The 19,490-nt window shown below is 40.5% G+C and overlaps 1 protein-coding gene across 2 annotated transcripts in view; it reads right to left on the bottom strand.

The window, feature by feature from the left end:
- tnfaip8l1 (tumor necrosis factor, alpha-induced protein 8-like 1) overlaps positions 1–18,727 on the bottom strand; it is a 31,034-nt gene extending 12,307 nt beyond the window's left edge. Inside the window, exon 1 of one of the 2 annotated variants that reach the window (XM_079506397.1) lies at positions 18,288–18,727. The gene's annotated coding sequence lies outside the window, so the exon portion shown is untranslated. Of the gene's footprint in view, positions 1–17,485; positions 17,525–18,287 lie in introns of those variants that run through there. The other variant, XM_079506398.1, reaches the window with a different exon arrangement.
- Between the last annotated feature and the right edge of the window lie 763 nt (positions 18,728–19,490).

The following is a 19,490-nucleotide window of genomic DNA, read 5'->3' as shown; positions in this document are numbered from 1 at the left end:
CATTTTCAGAGCACTGTTAGTTTTTACCATTTTCAGAGCACTGTTAGTGCTGACTTTCTCCAGCAACATAGAGTAGTAGAGCGATGCTTCATGACCCCTACCGTCGTAATGATAAAAGAGGAAGTCTTCACATACTGAGGGACCAAGGAGCTTCTCAACATTGTTCTCAGCAAACTATGAATTTGTACATAGTGCCAGTATTGTTGTCTATGCAGGTTAAATTCAGCCTGTAAGTCAATGAAAGATTTAAGGTTCTGGTTTGTAGAGGTCACCAAGCACAAGCACTGCTATACCCTTTTCCACCCATTCCTTCCAGTAAATGGAAGATCTACCAAATGGGTATACGAGGATTAAAAAACATATGCTAGAAGTCCTATTTAAAAAAGGAACAAAGCTAAGAATCTTAGCTGCCAGCCCTTGTTCCAGACCCCCTTAAGACATGACAACACTGGATGAGATTGTAGGCCTACACTTGAGGGTAGGGAGGCCGAGGCCATCGAAGGAAGAGCAGCTGCAGAGCACTGATATTCTTCCACATCAAAGTCAAACGACGGAGGCGTATTGAGACGGATCCTGGGTCGTTTCCCCTCCCACAGGAAAAGGCTACACAACTGGTTGTACTTGTGAAAGTACCTCATGGTAACCACGACGGGCAGTGATTGTTAAATATAATTACATTTGGGCGCTTTTATTTTATTATATTTATTCTTCCACCAAATCGGGTGGTGGCATAAAAAAGTTTGAGAATCCATGGTTACATTAAACCATCAGCGATATAAATAGGTTTTCAATGTAATGGGTCCCGGGACCCAGGGGTGGTCTTTTAGATGGGTCCCCAGGGACATTTTATGAGTCCTACTTCAACGACGTTAGAGTACAGTACTGAGTACAGTATTGCATCCCAGGACCCCCGGAGGGTGACATGATTGTGTCCTTTCTCAATTTAGTGAGTCTAAGGATGCAGGATGCAGGCTATTTGCATCACTGTACCATGCAGAATCCCTGTTCAAGAAAAGTAAGGTACACAACCACAACCACAAAGACACAATTTAGGAGTTGTTTTTCTTACAACAGATATCCAATTAAAAATAGTGTTTATAATAATATAATTATAATAAGAATAATGAAACAATGCTTTACGCAAAGCATCCTTGCTTTTTTTAAGCACAAAGCCACCCAGTGTTTCCTTTATGAGACAGTGAGTCACGGTAGCTGTCAAATTAGTTAGTTGCTGCGAGAGTAAGGTCTAGCCAACACCAACTCGGGATTCCTGGATCGCTGCCCTCCACAATTTCCTATCCAACATTAGGTTCTTGAGCTCTTCAGTGTTGTCAGCCAAGCTGTCGCGCCGCAGCACGTCTACATAGGTGGTACGCTTCTTTCCCCTCCTGGCTTTGCCCTGGGTTGGCTCCCATAGGGTCAATTTACAATTTACTTGCCTCAAGTTCATCCTTCTGTCAAATGGACAAATTAGTTAGCTGTCAAATTAGTCCAAATATCCCTCTGGGTATATGAACATCTTGTACTAGGTACATATTGTATCATCATAGGTACCATGTAACATGAATTATTTAAAAAGAGTTAAATCTGACAGGATACCAATAGGAATGCTTCAGTGAGTGTTTTATAATTGTGTGTGCAGGAAAGTGCACAAGAGAAAGTGCCAACTCACACATCACACAGTTATCGATTTATTTATGCATGTGGCGGTTTTCTCTTTGTGTACATGTGTGTGTTAATGCAAAATGACTCAGAGGAAGGCTGTCCTGATGGCAGCTCATAAATACTGGGGTCAGAGGAACCGCGGGCTTTCTCATCTCTATAACTTCCTCCATCAAATGAGCCAGGAGGACCATTTCACTGATCACTTCTTCAGCTCCCAAAGTGTAGACCCATTTCAAATAAAGTTAAATCCTCACTCCCCAGTGTTGATTTAACGCAGGCAACAGTGCAGCACTATCTCTCTCTCTCTCTGTTTCTGGCACAACAGCGCCACTTTTGGTACTCATTGGTACTGGTGCTCATAGTAGTCACACACAAACATGGTTGAACACACACACGGTTGACACGGACATTGCTGTTCCTTGGAGTGGTTGCACCACTCAAAAAACAGAGATTACATTTATTGTCATGGCATGCACTGGGATCATTTAACCTTCTATTTGCCGAGCTGCATATCCGGTACCACCACGGTATAATTGGTAAACGGACGTGTAAAGAACGCTCTCTACCCAATGAATTTGACATTATCTGCTATTTTGCCAAACAATCCGCCCCAGAATATGGATGTTGGGGTTCAAGTGGTTAACAAAAGTGTAATTTTAAGCATATTTTGACTATCACGATAATATGGTAAATCACAATTATTTTGGTCACAATAATCGAGACATAACATTTTCACATCGTCCCATCCCTAGGTGGAACGTAACCATATAATGTTACTTTTACTTCACTGTCCCGAAAGTCCAGAACATTCGGCATATTCGGGACTATATTCTACCCCACTACCTACCTGCACATTTAGATTATTACAAAACATACAATTTAGCATTTAAGCCCTATTTTACACATCAGCTGAATTTTGAATAGAGCCTTTTTTATTTATAGTTTTTATTCCACGATTTTGCAACCCATTTTTTCCACCCAGTGTCAATTATCTAATGTAATCCTGGGTGCTGTCTTCCTCTGCCAACCTGAGGGGGCAGTGGACTGACCGCATGATTCCTTCTATGCATGAGGGGTCCAAGCTGCTTCTTTTCACCTGACAGGGGGGAGTTTCCCCAGCCGGACATAGCGCATGGAAGGAACACGTTATTCCGACCAGTTCCTTTCCCCTCCATCAGTAAGGCCCTTTCGCCAACCCCGCCTCGTGTATGGGCACTGATGACGCGGAGAAGAGAACACGCCCCCAGCGCCCACAGCGGGAATCGAACCCAGATAGGCTTTTTACTTGTAACAGTAATTCTAAATTCTGATATTGCTACAGTACAGGTACTTCTGCAAGTTCTGCCACCACTGCTCTTAGAGTTGAACAGCGAGTATGTTGTTGTGTGCACCCACTCCAGGACGAAGTCATCTAGCAAACAGATTGAAAGAAAGCAGCATTCCACTCCCAACAACATTTCAAAGTGAAGTGGGATACAAGGTTGAAACATAGGACTAAAAGCTATGTTGAATAGAATAACTACAATTTCCAAATTTCAACTAGAGGTAACAATCTTTCACATGGCCCCAAACAGTGAGTACACTGTATGTTTTCTTGCACTGCGGAGAATCCTTGGCTTCCAAGAATGTATTGTGTATAGAAACTAGAAAGCTATTCATCTCAGAATACAACGACAACATTCAGCAAAAGAATCAATATATGAGTTTTTTATGCAGTGTTATGTAACATTGTGGCCTTCTATACAGCACGCGCGCACACGCGCACACACGCACGCACATGCACACACGCACACACTCCGAATTAGACAACATTTAATTTCCAGTTGTCACGAAGTGTTTGCGCAGAGTCAGACCAGAGCCTTGAGCACAAACAGTGATGATCATACATGTGCACACTATAAAATTAACTGCAAACACATGGTGGTAGGGAGAACACATTCATGAAAAATAATTGGGTATTATGAATGAATCTAGTATGAGTGGACTTTGGAGCTCAGGCACCAAAGCAAGCCTTCAGACCAGAAAGAGTAGATCCTGTGCCATTCAGTGCACTAAAGATTAGAGACTCCCAAATTCCAACTAGAAATGTCGCAATTTTAAAAAATTGCAAAGTGTGGTTGCCGCAGTGGCTTACATATGCCCCTCCCACTGATATTGCCAGCCAATTACAATGGCTCACCCCTGCGGTCATGCGTAAGTAATTCGGAGGGGATTTATCCCCCCAAAAATATTTTTTCTGCAAGAAACTGTTACATTTTTCGCTTTTGCGGCGCCCCCTATGGATGAAAATATAATCGCTTTTGGCTTTTGGTTGATTAAACCACCCACGACATCTGATTCAAATTTGGGATGGATTGGACATTCCGTTCGTGATTTTAGGCATTTTTTGTAAAATAGGCCCCTCCCGCTAACTTCGGACGACGATTAAGGCCGAACGATACGGACAAAAAAAATTCAAAAAATCTGAAAAAAAATTAAACGCGGTCCGATAGGTCCAGAGATCATGTGTACCGATTTCTGTGAGATTCAGACAAAATCTGTAGAAACAGAAAATAAAGGTGTGTTTTGAAGAAAATTCAAAATGGCGAAAAATCTATCCTGACGCAAATGGGCGTGGCCTATATGGGGAGATGCGTCATGGCCCAAGGAATACAGGGAGAAAGGAATTTTGAATTTACGACCTACGGTTCAAGAGTTATAAGCCAAAACGTAACGTGGGCTGTTATAGCGCCACCATGAGGCCGACCGATGTAATTATAAGTTAATTAATTTTAGTAAGTATTACGAATTATCCCTCCAAGTTTTGTAACTATAGCCCTTACGGTCTCCGAGGAAAAAATACTTGAACGTGATTTTTCGCATTTTCCCATTCATGTCAATGGGGAAATTTAATTCACTAATAAATTAATATCAATTAAACTATACAATATTTCTCTTAGAAACGAGCAAGCACACCATTCCCGATTTTTCCGGTCAATTTGAGATATGGCTCAAGTGCGTACAGTCAAAACTGTGGGAGGAGTAGCGTTTCAAAATAAAGGTTACTCCAGTAAAAATAACTAGAAAGGTCGCAATTTTAAAAAATTGCAAAGTGTGGTTGCCGCAGTGGCTTACATATGCCCCTCCCACTGATATTGCTAGCCAATTACAATTTCAAGTCACACATGTGATCATGTGTAAGTATTGTAAGGGATTTATGCCCCCAAAAATCATGTTTTTGCGACAAACGGTTACATTTCTCGCATTTGCGGCGCCCCCTATGGATGAAAATAGAATTGCTTTTGGTACTTGGTTGATTCAACCACCCGCAACATGTGATTCAAATTTGGGATGGATTGGACATTCCGTTCGTGATTTATGGCATTTTTTGTAAAATAGGCCCCTCCTACTATCTTTGGACGACGATTACGGCCGAACGATACGCACTATCAAAATTCTGCAGTTGGTGTTTTAATCGGATAGGTCTGGAGATCATGTGTGCCGATTTTTGTGAGATTTGGACAAAATCTGTAGGAGGAGGAGCCAAAAGTGTGTTTTGGAGAAAATTCAAAATGGCGGAAAATATATCATGACGCAAATGGGCGTGGCCTATATGGGGAGATGCGTCATAACCCAAGAAATCCAGGGGAAAAATAATTTTGATTTTACGACCTACGGTTCAAGAGTTATAAGCCAAAAGGTAAAGTGGGCTGTTATAGCGCCACCATGAGGCCGACCGATAACATTATAAGTGAATTAATTTTCGTAAGTATTACGAATTATCCCTCCAAGTTTTGTAACTATAGCCCTTACAGTCTCTGAGGAAAAAATACTTGAATGTGATTTTTCGCACTTTCCCATTCATGTCAATGGGGAAATTTAAATCACTAATAAATTCATATCAATTAAACTATACAACATTTCTCTTAGAAATGAGCAAGCACACCCTTTCCGATTTTTCCGGTCAATTTGACATATGGGTCAAGTGCGTACAGTTAAAACTGTGGGAGGAGTAGCGTTTCAAAAAAAGGGTTACTCCAGTAACATAATAATAAAGTGTTACAATTACAATAGTCTGGTTGCCCCTTTAGGGCAACCACACTAACTAGAAAGGTCGCAATTTTAAAAAATTGCAAAGTGTGGTTGCCGCAGTGGCTTACATATGCCCCTCCCACTGATATTGCCAGCCAATTGCAATGTCGCGTCACCCCTGCGATCATGCGTATGTAATTCGGATGGGATTTATTCCCCCAAAAAACATTTTTCTGCTAGAAACGGTTACATTTTTCGCATTTGCGGCGCCCCCTATGGATGAAAATGGAATCGCTTTTGGCTTTTGGTTGATTAAACCACCCGCGACATCTGATTCAAATTTGGGATGGATTGGACATTCCGTTTGTGACTTTAGGCATTTTTTGTAAAATAGGCCCCTCCCGCTAACTTCGGACGACGATTAAGGCCGAACGATACGGACAAAAAAAATCCAAAAAATCTGAAAAAAATTGAAACGCGGTCCGATAGTTCCAGAGATAATGTGTACCGATTTCTGTGAGATTCGGACAAAATCTGCAAAAACAGAAAATAAAGGTGTGTTTTGAAGAAAAATCAAAATGGCGGAAAATCTATCCTGACGCAAATGGGCGTGGCCTATGTGGGAGATGCGTCATGGCCCAAGGAATACAGGGAGAAAGACATTTTGAATTTACGACCTACGGTTCAAGAGTTATAAGCCAAAACGTAAAGTGGGCTGTTATAGCGCCACCATGAGGCCGACCGATATAATTATAAGTTAATTAATTTTAGTAAGTATTACGAATTATCCCTCCAAGTTTTGTAACTATAGCCCTTACGGTCTCAGAGGAAAAAATACTTGAACGTGATTTTTCGCATTTTCCCATTCATGTCAATGGGGAGATTTAATGCACGAATAAATTAATATCAATTAAACTATACAACATTTCTCTTAGAAACGAGCAAGCACACCTTTCCCGATTTTTCCGGTCAATTTGAGATATAGCTCAAGTGCGTACAGTCAAAACTGTAGGAGGAGTAGTACCTCAAATTTAGGGTTACTCTAGCGAAATAATAATAAAGTGTTACAACTAGAAAGCAGTTCCTGTAGAAACTGCGTGGGCTCGCTAAAAACGCAATGTATAAAGTTATAGCTGTGTCTGTGGGACCACCCACCAAGTCTGAACACTGGTTTTTCATTTTTAAGTTTTCTTTTTTAAGTTTTTTATTTTTAAGTTTTTTTTTAAGTTTAAAAAAAAAAAGTTTTAAAAAAAAAAAGTTTAAAAAAAAAAAGTTTTAAAAAAAAAGTTTAAAAAAAAAAAGTTTAAAAAAAAAAAGTTAAAAAAAAAAAGTTAAAAAAAAAAAAGTTTAAAAAAAATATATTTTTTAAGTTTATATTAGTGTTCCTATTGGTGGTGTAAGTCCATAAACAAATTGTCAGGACTGTATCATGCTGCAAACAAAAGTTAGAGCTGTGTAAAGGCCAGCCAATGGGAAGACAGAAGGGCGGGGCTTAAGCAATTAATTAAGTACAGCGTGCTCCTATTGGTGGTCTAAGCCCATGGAGCAAATTGCAAGACTGTAGCATGCTGCAAGCAAAAGACAGGGTTTTTGTGTGTGTGTGTGTGTGTGTGTGTGTGTGTGTGCGTGTGCGTGCGCGTGCACGTGCGTGTGCACGTGCGTGCGTGTGCATGCATGCGTGTGTCTGTGACTCTGTGTGTAGAGCCTAATTGCACAAATAGCAGACCTACAAGCTGCGTGCGTGCGTGCGTGCGTGCGTGCGTGCGTGCGTGCGTGCGTATGCATGCGTGTGTCTGTGACTGCACAAATAGCAGACCTACAAGCTCACAAGGTTTCGCAGAGCAACTCATTGAGATCTTGTAACTCTAATGTCAGCCCTGTAATTAAGCCCTTATATGTCTCAGCTGTGGGAGAGTAAAACAGTGCTTCACTGTCAAATTGCTCTATCGCAAAAAGTAAAAGTCGAATGCAAATATTTTTTTCACTTTGAGTGGCCTGAGCCATTGAGGTACAACATGTGCGATGGTGGTGTTGGTACGATCGCAAATGTGGTTATAAGAGCGAGTTAAGAATTGTCTTCACGATACTTTCCTCGTAAGAATTATACAATGGAGGTCAATGGGCAGCTTGACTGTATTTGTGTCACTTAAAAGGCCGTAGTTCACATTCTGTATGTATCTGTGCTTTGGTGGTTACATTGTGTGAAAGAGGACATGTGTGGCTACAAAATGACCAAAGAACATCCGTGTAAAGTGAATATTTTGGCCAGGACGACAATTTGTTTGGTAGATTTCCGAGGTGAAGCATTTCAGTTTCCACACTCTACTCAAGGAGGCCCCGCACTCTAAGGGCGCACTAATTAGACGATACGGCCTGCGATTGAACTGCGATATCGGAGAAACCGTGTAACATATTCGAATACGGTTTGAACCACGAAAAAGTCCACAGCCGTGTGAGCTAGCTAAAGTTTAAATCACGTTTCTACGACAAAGTATGCCAGAGTAATGAGGCTGCAAAAGTGAGGTTGATTTAGAGATAAAATCCCATACATTGTCTATGAGAGAAACATTTTATAAATAAAGTTAAATATTTTAAAAAGTATAAACTTTTTCAAAACAACTTTTTCACCAATGAAAATTCAAAGATTGATGAACATTTTAAAGTTTGAATGGAGTTTCAAAGTGAAAGTATGACAGAGTAATAAGAGCACAAAAAAGTCAACTGTGAAAAATGGGACGTTTCTCCCATCGACTCTCATTATAAAGAATGTCAAAAAAAGTTAAAAAGTTAAAAAGTTAAAAAAGTATAAACAATTGTAAAAATCTAAATGCAAGCACACATAACTGCAAAGAGCTGAACAGTTTGAAGTTTGAACTAAATTTCTAGCATAAAGTGTGTGAAAGTAGTAGGAATTCGAAAAAAGGGCGGAAATTGGAATAAAGCAAGAATAAATATAAACTGGCAATAACTAGTGTGTGCTCGCTGTTGCGAGCCCACAATTACAATAGTCTGGTTGCCCTTTAGGGCAACCACACTAACTATGTGCATTATGCAATGCATAATACAGTGGAAGACGAGAGGGATGTTGGCCATTCACTAGGATCGATTTGAATTTTGAAAATACAGACAAGGCATTCAGGAACAACTAGCCTATGCCCCAGGGATCTAACGCCATGGGCTCAACCTTTTCTTGATACATTTCCTTGTCAATAATTAGATTGATTGATTGGTCGATTTTATTTGGTGCCATAAAAAAAAGAGCACAAGCACTTTCCGACATACAGTCAATGCATCACGAGGAACGATGAAAACACAATAAAGCCCGGGGACTTATTTCTGCTGTGGTTCAACAAGAAACACTAGACTAAACAACATAACAGACAACAACACAGCAACAACAATTCATTAGACAGATACACAATCAGAAACTCGTACATACATACGTGTAATCAATGCAATTTTACATTATTTTAAACCTATAGATGTGCAGTACATACATTTCACCTATTTTAAATAAAATGCTATGTACCTACACTACAGATGACAGGCAGCCACAGAGGAACAAAAATGAATTCTATTTGAAATATTGTTTTTAAATTAGAATAATCGATTCATTTCTAGATGATCCCCCCCCCAATCTTACCCCACATGCAAATAACTTGTGCAACTTAAAATTATTTAAAATCTGTATGTCTGACAAATTGCTTATCTGTATGCAGGCAAGTAATAAACTAAGCACTATTTAGCTCAGCAGACAAAGTGAACAAGAAAAGACCCCTGCGGTGCCTGTGTGCCTTGTGATTTTTATTCTTGTCAGTAGTTTGCCGCCCTACTAGAAGGCAGAATGACTTTCATTCCTCTCACTCTCTCTTTGCATTGCCTCTCCACGAATATCAATAAGACTCCGTGGAGAGAGACAGCGGGATGCTTCCCAAAGAGTATGAAGAGAAGAGACTAGTGAAAAAGATAGAGAGAGAGGACAAAGACAGAACATTATCACACTATCTATCTCTATCTTGAAACGTGCTGAAAAACAGAGGTGACTTATATACCAAGTCTCCTGTTGAATTACACAGTAATGATCCCTTTCTCCTCGCCTCAATGGAATGGTGCACATGTAATCAAGGTTCTAAAAAGCGTTGAACTGGGATCACTACGATGAAAATCAGAGAGAAAAGCTTTAGATCCTCTTATCCAGAAAAGAAAGGCTACATGAAGGGATGCTCTCCTGTATACCTCTCTCTCTCCTCGATCTTATGGAGTCTGAGCTGTCTCTGTAAATGAGCAATACTAGTTCACATTGATATTGCATTCCCGTTTGATTACAAAGAAAGAATGCATGTTGCAGTTCTTCAAACAAGTCCTAAATTATGCTCGCCCCCTATCATTAATAGTAATTGATTTAAACTAATGATTGTTTTTCAGAGATGCCTGGCCATCAATGTAAATTACCACTAGTTCACATTCATATTGCTTTGGCAGTTGTTTAGAAAAAGGAATAATGCTGCATTTGCAGTTCTCAAAGTCTCAAATTGTGCCCGTCTGCTATCATTAATAGTTATTGATTATTGGACTAATGATCAATACATTTTTCAAGTCTGATTAATATTTTCTTGTGTTTACTATTTTGGTATCTCTTGCATTCGTTTTTAATAGGAAGATGTGGTATGATCTCTAGACTCTAGTGTGCAGTTGCCTGTAGTTTTACTGGCAGATTGTGCCTTCTGCTGGAGCATCCTAATCAGCCCATGCAGAAATGGCAGGGAAACCCCATTAACAATGCACTGTCGCATTCTGCCTAGTTAGGGCAAGGTCACACATGTGTGAATGCAGGCGAATTCATGATCATCGTCTGCAGAGGTTTAAACTTTCACATCTCGTTATGGTGAATGAAGGCAGCACAGGGTCTGATGATCGGTTTGCTGCTTTGTAGTCCGTTTGAGTGGTTGTGGTTTTTGGTCACATGGTAAGAAAATTATAGCCAATGTCAGCCAAGTGGGGTCAACCACAAACACTTCTTTGCTCTTGGCTGAGGCCCGGTCAATGTCCACCAAATTCGAACTTCACATGAAACAGAATATTTGAAGTTGAACTTCAGAATATGTGAATTTGGTTGCCACCGGAAGCAAATATTTTAATGAATGCATGTGTGGCAATGCCCTTATACTGCATGAGTGCACAGTGGTTTGGCTTGTTATCATGAGGTCAGAAAGAGAAAATATGGGAAACTAGAGAACACTAACTCATACTCAATGCAAAATAAAGGTAAAGTTGAATTACTCTAATTTGTCGATATTAGTAACACTATAGGCTACTGGTAAGCAGCAGATGACCTTTTCATAACCAACAATTAATTCACCTTCTTTATCAAAATGCTCTTATGTAATGACTGACTGAATTTTATGAGACTATATACAGTTGTTGGTCTATGTATTTTGTTTATTTTTCTATAGACGTCATGGTTCTCAAATGGTGTTTGACAACATTATGAAGAGAAATAAAACCAAAGGCACCTGTTTGAGACTCTCAGAATATATTGCTTATTCAAGCCAAGGGCTGTTACAGTCAAAGCTGTCAACATTACAACGCTGACGAATAATACCTGAGATGGGTGGGCTGAAGAAATAGGGAGGGGAGAAAAAGACAAAGGAAGTGTTTGTTTTTCATGCCTTCAATCTAAACACTTTCAACTTGTGATGCGATTGGCACTTAGGAGCGACTCTGTCTGAGCCTTTACTCAAAGCAAAAGAATAACATAACACATTGACATTCCCTGATGGCATCATGAAAAAGACTGACAGATATCCTCACCCTCGAGCTCTCATTTTCTTTGCTCATCTTCACTCTCCCTCTCCTGCTCCGCAAAGGGAGAGGGGTAAAGCCTTCATAAAAAGGGCCCTGTGCTTAGAATGATGAGAAGGTTTTTGATCAACGATTCCTTTTCCAGTGACTTTGCAGCGTGAGAGTTGTTAGTGCCAAATCTAAAATATGTGCAAGGTGCCCAGGGAAAGAGCCCAGCCAACCCTGACACCCCATCTCTCACCGTATTTATGGTGACAAACTTTAATCGATTGAAGACGGAACGAGACATGACAGCGTCAACAACTGCTTTGTGTTCAGGCAAACTACTTAAGCCTCGGTCAGCAGCACGTTTAACACAAAAAAAAGCACATGCAGATACACAGCCGTGCGTGGCCCTGGCTGGCTGGTTGAATGATATATCAAATTATATCAGACAACCAGCCAACAGCTGCTCAGCATAATTAGAGAGACTGTGTTATACAAACAAAGGAAAACCAACAACTAACACCTCAGTCAGAATAGGCCAGTATACATTCAGCCATGACAACATACAGGCTACAGCTGAAGGCAAACATGACTCATGGAAATGAAACTGGACCCTAGTGCTGTTCAAAGCTCTCTTTAGTGATAGCCAATGACTACGCCTGGCTCTGGCACACTCACCCCTTTGTATAGGTCTGTGTGGTTTGCTTTCCTTCACAGTATAATCATTAGTTTTAATTTAACTCTGAGATCATTCAAATGATTTCAAATGATACATTTAAATCAGAGATTACATTCTTAAAAGGGTGTAACATAAAATTAAAAATCTTTAAGGATATTTCTGTGAGCTTTTGTCTGCCTTTATTTTATAGTATACACTATACAGTACACTGACCAGCTCAGTGGCCTTGTGGTTAGTGTCCACCCTGGGACTGGGAGGTCGGGGTTCGATCCCCGGCCGGGTCATACCAAAGACTATAATAAAAATCAGACGGGTCTGAAGTGAGTGGTGCTGTACTGTACTTGTGCTGTACTGTACAAGCCCTCCTCCGCCCTCCCTGGCCTGTGTGTGTCTGTGTGTTAGGCTGTGCAACAGTGACACTTGGTGGTGAACAAACGATATAACGCCATTTTCATGCTCGGACAGACCCAGGGACAGACCCAGGGACACACATAGAAGTGGTTGCACGGCACCACTCAAAAATGGGAACCAGTGCCTCCCTGCTTGGCACTCAGCATCAAGGGTTGGATTGGGGGCAAGTCCCTGCGACATACTAGAGTCATGTTCCTTAGCCTCACACTAAGGAAACAGGAGATAGGTTCCTGCAGCTATGGGCCTCATGGCTCCGCAAGGCTTACTTTCTTATCTTATACAGTAGACTGACTGGGGGAGTGGTACGCAGAATCGTGATTTAGCAGCCTAGGTGCCGGGACTGCTATGCCAGCTGCCACAGCCATAAAATAGAATTTAGGATATCAATTTTATAATCCAATAAAGGACAGAACTCCACAAAGCTTAAAATGTATACTTTCATAGATTATAGATTCAGTGAACACAACATAAATGATTTCAAGTATTCATTTGTTTATCTTTACACAATTTTGGCTTCCAGCTCATAAAACCCACAAACAGAATTTCAAAAAATTAGAATACTGTGAAGAAATCACCATTTACTTCTCAATTTTTGCAGAGCATGAATGTTTTAATCTGAACGTCACATTAAGAAATTAGGATCACATCAAATCAATCAAAATATGGTACTTTCAAAACAGAAATGTCAATCTCCAATACTTGGTTGGGAATCCCTTTGCCTTCATCACTGCCTCGATACGTGGCATTGATGCAATCAGCCTGTGGCATTGCCCGGGAGTTATGGAAGCCCAGGTTTCCTTGATGCTTGCTATCAGCTCTTGTTTTTGGGTCTGGTGCCCCTCATTTTCCTCTTGACAATACCCCATAGATTCTCAATCTTAGGTCCGGCGAGTTGGCTGGCCAGTCAAGCACTGTGATGGCATGGGCATCAAACCAGGTTGTGGTGCTTTTGGCGGTATGGGCAGGGGCCAGGTCCTGCTGGAAGATGAAATCTGCATCTCCATACAGATCCTCAATATTCTACACTACACTACACTACAGTACAGTACAGTATTCTAGTAAATGTATTTTGCTACTGTCCACCACTGGGTGGGATTATGGTATATTTACATCATATGTAAGGACAATGAATCAAATAACTATTAACTGATCTTTAGTTCTTTCAAGGATGTTTGCCAAGAGCGCATCTGACACGCCTGGCTGCTCTTGCGGTCAAGCTTTGCTTTGGATATAACATGCATACTTTTTGAATAGAGTTCATTGTAGTAAGCCAGGCATAATAGAACTGACCAGCTTGTATACCTAATTTTGAGCCTTTCCAAAATCAGTAAAATATAATAGCAGTGTTTCAGATCAAGATTTCTTTCTAGTAAGGCAGAAGTTAAGTGTATTATATGGGAGGAAGTTAATCTAATGTAGCAAGAACAGTGTCAAAGTTAAAAGAGTGGGTAGTGGACAGAGAAGAGAAGAAGTAGTATTAACTAGATTAAGGTTAGGGCACAGTGGTCTAAATAAAACATTGGAATTAGTGTCAGGATGTTGTACATGCCCAAATTTGTGCATGTACAACTTCCTGGTCTCAACTGCGCATGTTTCTTTTCTTCCATGGAGCACCATGGAGCAACATGGCGTCGCCCGTACGGTCTTCGCGTCTCGTCCTCTTTAGACAGTCCTTGGTTGAGACCAGGAAGTTGTACATGACAAATCATAGATATGGCACAAATGACCCAGCAGATGGCATGATGCCACTGAAAGGAGAGATGCTTGTACATATGTCGTCCGACCAACATTAATGTCTGTGTGATGATCCATGCTGGGACTTACTTATCCACTTGCTGTTAAAACGTTAATATAAAAGGTAAAATACAATGACGTGACATTAATTTGGTTCTGAATAAAAGGAGGAATGGACAAACATTTGAAGGTTTGTATGGTAGTATATACAAATTGTGAGAGAAAAGTAATCAGGACAGTGGGGCTACATTCAGAATCCGAGTGACCTTTATTTGGCAAGTGTCTTACAGTATAAGGAATTTGTCCTAGTTTCCTAGTGCTGCACTCACTAAGAAGAGTACTAACAAGCAGAACATTGTGAACTTGCTGGTACAGTGCTGTACTACAGTATGTATCCATTTCAGTTCTTATATTATCGAGGAAACAGGATGAATACTTGCGATAATTAACTGTTCTTGGGAACTACTGGCAACCATGGAAAAGTTGGGCCAAAAAGGTACAGTACAATATCTATTCTGTGACTAGAAAAATACATTGTTCCGCTCAGTTCTCACTAAGTTAAGTTATAACTTACACTATATCAAAAGCTCCGAATTTCAGAGTGGAAATTTTATCCAATTTAATCCAATAAAAAAAAAGACTGATGGGCTGTCAGTGCTTCAAACTTGGGTACGATAATGCGATTAGAAATTGGGCCTTTGTCAAATCACGTGTACCGGGCAAAAGTCTTGATTGTTTTTCCAAACAACAAATAAACTCCCCAGATCTTGGTACACAAAGCTGTTACACAAAGCTGTTTCTACAACAACAGACAGGTTGAATCAATATTGGTAGCCAGTAGCTATTTAAACCAGCTCAGTGGCCTTGTGGTTAGAGTGTCCGCCCTGAGACTGGGAGGTCGGGGTTCAATCCCCGGCCGGGTCATACCAAAGACTCTAAAAATGGGACCCACTCGCCCTACACACTTCCACTCGGTTTGAGCATAGATATATAAATAATAGAGACGGCACCGGAATCCCCCTCCCATCCACTTGCATTGCATTGCGTCTCGGTTATTTATATATCTATGCTCAAAAGGGTTGGATTGGGGGTAAGTCCCTGCGACATACTAGCGTAATGTCCAGGGGGTGTACTTGTACATCAAGCTGCCTCACGCTACAGAAACAGGGGATAGGCTCCTGTCCTATGGGCCTCTTGGCTCGGCAAGGCTACTTACTTACTTACTTTAGTAGCTATTTACAGAGGAAATTCTATTGTCCTACTTTGTACAATAGCCTGAAAAAGTGTCAAAAGTAACCAGTAACATTTAGCAAGTTCGAAGAGCACTGACTTTGAACCAAACTAGAACATCACATGTTACATTATATGACAGGGGGGAAAAACTGTAATAGAAACTTTGATTTTCCCCTTTACTAGGACAAACTTTCTGCCCTTGAGACAAAAATCTTTGCTATTGGTAGATGCCCGTTTTGTGTTCAAAGAGGACTAGTAACCACTAACTGAACACAACCACTTTTAACAGGAAATGAACAGCAGCTTTTGAGGAATACTGAATGCTGTTGCTGTAATTTAATCTTCTGTCGAGTTGTGTAGCATTACTCTCCCTCTCCCCTCTCAAACTGTTGCATAACATACTGACTGCACTTTACTATGTGGTGTACAGGTGCTCTTGCATACGTGTATGATCTCATTGTGGCATGATACTGTATGAATGCCATGCAATGTGCATGGAAATGAGCTGAGGTAATGGTTCATACGTATAGTATGTATGCTTGAATACATGCACCATGTGGGAACCTACATGCATTGTTATAAATGAATATATTAGATCTCATATGATGAGCATGTGGAGTCTTTCATCTTCCTATTTGTGTATGAGGGCTCATGCAGATTTGCTCATAAGGTAGAGAGTCAGCCTCTTTAAGAAACCATCCCCAACCTGTCCTTTTTTACAGTCTTTGCAGATCTGCTGAAGCCCTCTGAGCAATTAATAATTAACATGCCGGTATATAATGGATCATGGATTAATAATTTAGCTTGCCGATTTGGAAAAAATAGACCTGGAGGCTGGTTGAAGTCTGCCATGATGCAACAGGTATGGCACAATAAATGTAGGACAGGGATAAAAGGTCAGACTACTAAAATGTACAGTAAGTAAAGCTAGGAGCCCACAAAATATATTCAGTAACATCAACTTATTCTCATGCATGTGCAATGAGGCCGGGAATAAAGTAGCAAAATCATTCCTACGGTGCCCTGGGGCCAATTGAACACCGTCAACGAAAACTCGCAATTTATCATGAAGATTTAGAACAGAGCAGTATCTTCTTGTTAAGTACCAATACAATTGTGGTGTATCGGCACTCAGCTATAATGTATTTGTGGAAAAAGAGAGGAAAGATGTTGGCTGTTGAACATAAAGTCTACTCTGCTGTCATGTGATTACAGTTTAACTGCCATCTAAACCAGTATGCCGTTATATATATACACACAGTAGTAGTAGCACATTTTCAAAAGCATTATAAATAATGCACAACATAATGAAAGCATTAACCGATCTTTAAGTATGGGGGCAAAACCTTTAGATTATCCTCGCCATACAAGTACAAGGCACAGTATGATGAATTATTCGCCTCATTCCCAGAAAAAATAATTTGTTAATTTGATTTACGTCTTCACAAAAGTAACTTCTTGTGGAGCAATTACATTCTCTCTCCAGAACAAAGACAATAGACAATCACACAAAACATGCGTGATTGTCTATTGTCAAATATCTCCCAATCTCACATACACACTCACAATAATGACATGATGTCTGTAAGGTGGCAGCGGTGGCTTGCCCAACAGCTCTAGACAGTCTGCTCTTTCCAGCTAGAGCGAAAATACTTCAGGTTTCCAAGGCAACAGAATGCCACCTGGCCAGACAACTGAACTTTGCAGCCCAGTAAAAGCAGGTCAGACACCTCTCTCGTACTTGTCAGTGAGTTGCCATGGATCCACCTCAGCAGGAACAACAGACGTAACTTTGACACCATTGTTGAGCAGATAAATGTTTTCCCTTTCTTAAGTTAGGAGAGCATGAGCATGTCTAGGAAGGTGACAGCTTGACTCTATTGTCAGTTTAGAAAAACAGAAACTCAGATAACTGGATTTTTCTCAAATACAAAAGCTAACCAACCTTAACCAACCCCAACTTACTGGTTATCTGCTACTGCAGTACCAACTGAGATTTGGGCTGCAGAGGAGACAAATGACAACAAGGGTGGTAGCAGTGAACACTAAATCATTTCACCAACAACACAGTTGATTTAAGCAGCGACACAACTCTGACTCCCATTTCAAGGTCGTAATTCACTTGACATGTCTGTTACGGCTGCTATGCCTGATAATTTGTCTTGCTATACCTGCCAGAACATAAACCTACACAGTGGGGCTATTCATCCAGAATGAAGCCTTGTTCGGAGCAGAGGCTATAGAATGTAAACAGAGAAATGTGTTGCAAAACATTCATTTTGTTGGCAAAACATATGGGCTGTGCTTTCAGTCTGTGTATTGATAGCCTACTACTAATGCATTGCAATTAAAGTAAATTGAGCTTACCTCAAAATTGTGATAACATCAGGCTACTGCTACAAAGGTTTGTTGTTTTTGTTTCTGTGTAGGCTAGTTAAAAAGACAGCCTGCTAATTGTGAAATGGTCACATAGATGTAAATCAGAAATTAAATAGGCATATATATATTTTTTTTTAAAGTCTCCCCTCATTTTATAACTAGGCGAAGTGAAAATTATTTCAATAAAAGTTTTAACTTGAGACCCATTACGTCTTAAAACTTGTATTGAAATAAAAGACAGCTGGTTCCTTGTAAATCTCCCCTGATTGTAATTTGACCACGGGCTACAGTATATGTGGTCTCCGATTCTTGATGTTATGTTTCAGTAAAGACTGCTGAAGCGCACAGATCTAGAGATCACTAAAGCCAATAACGGTTTTGAACTTACCTTTCTTTCTGTTCCAACCGGATGCGGGTCGCGGGGCGTGAATGGGACAGAGATGTAGAAACACTACAAGTTGACAACTTAATCAAGGCAAAACCTCAAGTCTTCATTATGGCAACGCATAATAGGTCACTTCACAGCATTTTCCACCGTATCTCCCTGTTTGTATAATACGAGGAAACGGTGTCGTCTCTCTCCTCCACAGCGTGACCGTGTTCTGTATCAGGTACTGATGTGATGTGTAAATTATTGAAAGAGTGTTTTCCTCTCGCTGCCGTGAGATCGGTTACAGGAGTTTGAAACCCGATTCCTTCAAGGCAAGCAAAAAAGTTTCAAACTTGAGGGACCCAGACGGCACCAGATTGATGTTGAGTTCGGCCAATGAATGAACACAACTGAAGTGGACCAGCCCACACCCAGCCAACCCAGTAGAAAGGCCCATTTGGTGCTCTGACGTTCCCTGCCCCCAAAACGGCTTCCAGTAATTATCCTCGTCCAGCGCTGCACAATCCCAAGGTTGAGAATTTCCCAAAGGAAATGGTGTTTGGGGAACAATGAGCAGGAACTGTGGGGAGCAGTGTAGCCACCAGCAAAATGACAGCCTCGTTAAATCATAAATCACAATTTATTTTTTATTTATTAAAAATCAATGTGGCTAATTCTAATCTTTCTAGATATATGACTACAGCTGTCCTGAATGGTATAGCCTTTACAGTTCACACACACACACACACACACACACACTAGACATGTTTGAATCAAAATGCTTGGCTGCGGATGTTTTCAAGACAGGGTTAGTTTCCCTTCAGTCTAATGAACACTTCCTACCAGGAATTCCTGAGGTCAAAATATGTCCATTGTGATTCAACATGTGTTATTTATGCTCCATGGGTGTCAACAATCAACGTGGTTTTATGCACACCAATGGGATGCGTCATCAACACAGCTGGGTCTTGGACAATGGTAGTTTGTATTGCGCTGCAGCCTCTGTAATCAACGTTTTATACTGTCTGTAACGGTGTACCCGTATAGGCTACTATAGTGTATACAGACTACAGTAGTGTATTTAATTAATATATTTGTATACATAATATTAACATTGCCAAAACAAGACACATTGAAGTCTTAAAGTAGTAGTCTATGGAGGACAAGTAGGCTATTATTATAGACTATTGCACTTCTGGCTAGACTCCACACATAATTTCA

The sequence above is a fragment of the Electrona antarctica genome (assembly GCF_951216825.1).
Source record: "Electrona antarctica genome assembly, chromosome: 7".
Taxonomy (NCBI): domain Eukaryota; kingdom Metazoa; phylum Chordata; class Actinopteri; order Myctophiformes; family Myctophidae; genus Electrona; species Electrona antarctica.
This window is presented reverse-complemented; position numbering and strand designations above follow the sequence as displayed.